The sequence below is a fragment of the Electrophorus electricus genome, chromosome 2, assembly GCF_041902795.1.
Source record: "Electrophorus electricus isolate QZ-2024a chromosome 2, ASM4190279v1, whole genome shotgun sequence".
Lineage (NCBI taxonomy): Eukaryota > Metazoa > Chordata > Actinopteri > Gymnotiformes > Gymnotidae > Electrophorus > Electrophorus electricus.
Window position 1 is genome coordinate 7,488,729 of NC_137498.1, and position 5,534 is coordinate 7,494,262.

Below are 5,534 nucleotides of genomic sequence, written 5' to 3' on the forward strand. Positions count from 1 at the left end.
AAATGACCCGTTGAATAATAATAATAATAATAATAATAACTGGTACTGTAGCCTGCTCTATATGTGCTTCATAAAACCTTATTAGCAAAGACAATAAAATAACTAGAACAAAAGGATCCATTTTTATCACCTCTTCCTCCTCATGCATTACTACAGGAGTGGACTATTTTATCTTTTGCAAGAGATGTATTCATCTGTATATTGGAGGAACCAAGAGAATGTTTGCTGATTGTTTTGTTGAACACCTTTGGACCATCAGAATTAAGGATTTGTCATTTCCAGTGGCAAGGCATTTTAATGCTGATGGATATTGCACTAATTTCGGTAACTTGATGAAAAACATCCCATCTACACTTTCAGAAATTTTGAAACCCATGAAACAGTGTCATGTCTTATAGCCTAAACTAATTCTACAGTCATAGCTATGGAGCAGGTGTACCTATAGACTGGTAATTCAGTACACAGTCTAAACTCATTTTAATTCTTCACCTCTATAAATGTGTAATGTGTCATTTTAAGCAGGTAAAAATAGAAACCACACTCATGTGGCTTTTCCTCTCTATTTTTAAAACAGAAATAAATTCTCACAGTGAAGTAATGGCTAAAGTCAACAATAAAGCACTTGACATAAAATGATATACACATTTATGTAACGACAGAGGCTAGGCAGGATGCACGAACGAGCCGACAAAAGTTCCGTTTATTAACATCAGACAACAGACAATGTAGCACATAGGCCAATACATGGTCAATCACCGACAACATCCACTACTAAACAGGAGAGTTATATACACGCACAGTAATGACACAAAATGAGGAGCAGGTGTGAAACACAGGGAGGGCGTGGCCATATGAATGAATATACACACACACACACACACACACACACACACACACACACACACACACACAGACCCACACAGAGAAAGACGTCTGGGAGGAGGGGCCGTACCGTGACCATTTACACATATTTTTTTTTTCAAGCCAAAAGCACTACTACTAATAAATTACATGCAAAAAAGCTAATAATTCACAGAAGTATTCAAATCATCTTTCAGCAAATTAACCCCTAATGAGGCATTTACAGTGAAGAAACAAATAAAATACATGCTATTTACTGGCGGTACATGTTTTTGTATGTTTATTTTTTGTCCATTTGCTTGATTGCATTTGTTTGTGTGTGTGTGTGTGTGTGTGTGTGTGTGTGTGTGTGTGTGTGTGTGTGTGTGTGTGTGTGTGTGTGTGTGTGAGTGAGAGCGTGTGCTTAATTTGAATTTAATTTGATGCTGGCATATTCTGTATAATCTGCATTATCCATTGGAGTGGATGCTGGTTTGGTTGTCTGACTGTGTACTACAGTGGAGTAAGTGACATCATCCTGCAGGAATAACACATTAACAATTGTTATAACACACACACACACACACACACACACACACGTTTACAAAAGACACATTCAGTATGATGCACACCTGTTCTTGTGCTGTTTTGCATTTCGCTTTTCGATTTACAGCTGCATATAGGACACTCGAATCTTCCTGTAGAAACACAGAAATGAAAAATTAGCAAACTTGTGTAAACACTAAAGCACACTTTCGAAAAAATACTGTATATAAGAGTCTATACATGCACACAAATGCACAATTCAAATGCACCAATAACCTTTATGCACCTGTGACCATCATGCAAAAGGCAACAACAATATGCTATATGTGGTGTGAAATCACTGGTACATGTCCAGAAGACCCGTTTTCATATGAATGCAGTGATAAGAGCTGTGCTCCATAAGGACACAGGTGAAGTGAAACACAGGTAGAATTTAATGGTAAATAATCCTTGTCCAAAGAAGGACAATATAACCAGCCTTAATACCTACAGGTCAGAAGCTTTAACATCAGTAGTCATGAAATGCTTCGAGAAGTTGGTTCTGTTTTACGTCAAGTCCATCACTCCCACCTCCTTGGACTGATATAGTTTTACAGAGCAATCTGCACTATGCACAGTCACAATCAACACTATGTCTGTACTCATCTGGACCTTCTAGGATCCTATGACAGAGTCATGTTTGTAGACTTCAGCTCGGTTTTCAACACAACTGAGAGTGGAACCCTGCGTCTGTCAGGGTATTTTCAACTACCTGTCAGATAGAAAGTAACTTGTGTGCCTGGAACCTTATCTGTCAGAGCCCCTATCCATCAGCACTGGGGTTCCTCAAGGCTGGACACTCTCAGCCCTCCTCTTCTCCTGCTACACCAACAAGTGCATCTCCAGCTATCATCAAGCAAATGACCCTAACAGGACTCGTTAGCAACACTGATGAGACTGCTAGTGGAGTCAAGTGGCTCGTCTGGCTTTGTGGTGCACTGAACACAACTTGGAGGTCAACATGCAAAAAACAGTAGAGATGGATGATACATTTCTGAAATAAGACAACTGTCCATCTCCCTTTGTAACTCAGTACAGTAAGTGATGTGGAGTCTGAGCTTTCTACACACCACCATCTCCACTGATTTCAAACTGGAAATCACAACAGCCATCATAAAAAACATTCATCAGTGTATCAGGAGCTCTTTATATTAGAAACTCAACATGGACCCCACACAACTAGGGAACCCCACACACTATCTGTATAAAACCCTCTGCTCAGGTATTTGGTACTGCTTCAACAAAACCTGAACTTCACAACCTGTGTTTTCCCAAAGATGGTTTAACTTAAAAAAAAATAAAAAATGAAAAAAGTGCTGTATGTGATGTGTGTAATGTATGTAATGTATGTGATATGTGATCCCTTATTTGAACTGTATTGTACTAATTGCATTGTATCATCTGAACCCCCCCCCCCCTCAGTATTCAGATACAAAGTAGCACTCACTTGAACAGGTGAACAAAGCACAGCAGAACAATCCTGTAAACACACACACACACACACCATGGAAGATTTGACCTTGAAGGACATGTGCCAGTAATGATGTGGAGGTTGTTTTTCTTATGTTACAGTGGATGGTATGTGAGCATTCACCTGTGTCTCCTGCGCTCTCTTCTCTTCTGTTTGTCCCTTTCTTAGCCTCGTTTGTCCATGTCTCTGGACTACATTAGAAAACCAGACTATGTGACCCACAACTTGCATGCATGCATGTGCATGTGCATGTGCGTGTGTGCATGTGCGTGCGTGCGTGCGTGTGTGTGTGTACCTTTGTATCTCCAGCACAAGACCCCCACGAGACCCAGCAGCAGGAGGAGGACAGCTCCCACAGCAGTAGTCATGAGGATATATAATAGATCACCAGCAGGGTTTTGGACATCTGAAGGCAAACGTTATACAAATGTTATGTGTATTTGTGTGCGTGTTAGTGTTTGTGTTTTTACACAGCATGCATTTTAATTGCTTTTTAAGATATTAGGAGACCATGTGGATATGCAGTAAATGCATGTTACCGTCAGTCAGAGTCTTTGCACTGTCAGTAGTGGAAGCGTCAGCTGGAGCCTTTGCACTTGTTTTGCCATCAAATCTTGATGTAAATTCTGTTGTTGAGATCCCTGGAGAGGAACATGTGTTTGTTAGCATAAGATGGTGTACTGCTTTAGTACTACTTGTGTTTGCAAGTTTGGCTACAGTACTGACCCATTATAAATGTGTATAGGAACATTCAGGATGGTTTACATTCGTGACACTAGTAGACATGTGATTGTACCTGAGGGGGGGGGGCAGGTGAACAAGCTCATCAGCGCATGTTTAAAAGTTTATTTAAAAACTAATTTTTATAATGAAGTGTTGACTTTCCAAGTAATGGTGTTATATTATAGAGTTAGCACTAATGCAATGGAATTATCCCTCTTGAGCATTGTGATACGGCCACAAAACAAATCAAATTATGTCAAAATAAAATTCCCAATGAAGTATTAGAAGTATTTAAAATATATATTTTAAATTTGTTTTGTATGTTGACCAAAAAGCTGTCAATGTGGTTGTATAGCCTGTAATTAGACTTCTGTGGTTGGGAAATACAGTTTTGCACTATCACTTTATTGACTGTCATAGTCAGGACACATGAAGAAAAATGCAATTTTCAGGTAAAACATGTCTTTGGACAATTGGAAATACATCTAATATTGGGTGAGATGAGTCAAAAACAGATCACTTCTGTCATTTTGTTATAAAGCCTTTAGTCAAACTAGTGTGACTGAGAAATAGTTTGATGCTGGTACTTCCTTAGGACACATGATTTTGGACTTGAAAGTTAATAAAAAATAACAATTTTGAGGTAAAACATATGTATTTGGACAACTGGGAGCACATCTAGTACAAGATGCTAAGTCAAAAACAGTGGATATCTGTCATTTTGTGAAGTAATACATTTTACATCAAATTTGTATTTTTCATAAATGTTGACATGTGCTGACTATGATATCAAAATGCCAGTGCAAAACAGTGTTTCCCCAACCACAGTAGTTTGAGGTTTCAGTTCACACAGTTCCTACTTACTGTTTGTGGATGGTCATAGTTAGGACGCATAACTCTTTAAGAAAAATGTCATTATGAGGTAAAATAGATAAAAAAGTTATTTGGACAACGGAACACATCTAGTACTAAGCAATGAATCAAAAACATGACATTTCTGTCACTTTGGGTGTATAAGATGTAGTGTGGCTGGGAAACAATTTTACACTGGCAGTTTATTGATACTGTCATAGTCCAACTATACACTTTAGAAATAACATGAAAGACAAAATGAGGGTCAGTGACATTATGGATTGTTTCCAGAAGATTAAGTCATGATTTAAATCCCAGTCAAGTATTTTTAAAGTACAAGAGCACTTTAACCACAAATACACCCCTATAAAAATGGATGAAATGTATATTTACCCTGGACTTGTTTTAGCTGTCCTTTTGCAAACAAACACATACCAAGTGTCACATCGACCGAACTCCAAGCACACTACAACACCCAACATGCCATTCCTCGCAAGGTCAAGGACTCATCCAATCATACACATTCATTCAGATCCTCATCACCAGAATATTGACAGCACCTGTTTTCTACTTCCCACCTGTATATAAACCTGTTTAGACCTCACCAGCATTGCGAGGTATTGCCACTAGTTTTGACTGTGCATACCGAGCGTTATTTCCTTGATTGCTTTCCTGTGTTTCGATTGTGTTTTTTGTTCTCCAGACTACTGATTTTTTTCCTACCCCTTTTGTATAGTTTGCTTGGTTTGTTATTGGTCTTTGGTTGTTGGACTCGGACTGGTTACCTGTATGATTTGGATTACCCCTGCCTTGGCTTTCCTTGTTTTGACCCTGGTCTGTTCACCCATCAAAAGTCGAAACAAAATAAATTTTTCTCTACATCCGCGAGCATCTGGCCTTACCTGTCCCATCACACCAAGCCACATCAGTGAGAAAACACTACCCAAGTGACCTGTAGCATTCATACTATGTCCAGTATATCAGCCTTTGATGGTCTAAGAGTGCTCTTTAGGTGTAACAGGTGCTACAGGTATAATGTAACACTAGTTTGCTAAAGTTCAGT

At 38.9% G+C, this 5,534-nt stretch overlaps 1 long non-coding RNA gene across 1 annotated transcript; it reads right to left on the minus strand.

Annotated features, from left to right (window-relative positions):
• Positions 1-681: 681 nt before the first annotated feature.
• On the minus strand, positions 682-3,089 carry LOC145660114 (uncharacterized). The gene is made up of 4 exons (XR_014126279.1): positions 3,020-3,089; positions 2,873-2,905; positions 1,473-1,538; positions 682-1,378 (listed from the first exon to the last, which is right to left on the minus strand). It is a non-coding gene; the product is annotated as an uncharacterized LOC145660114 (long non-coding RNA).
• Positions 3,090-5,534: the final 2,445 nt, after the last annotated feature.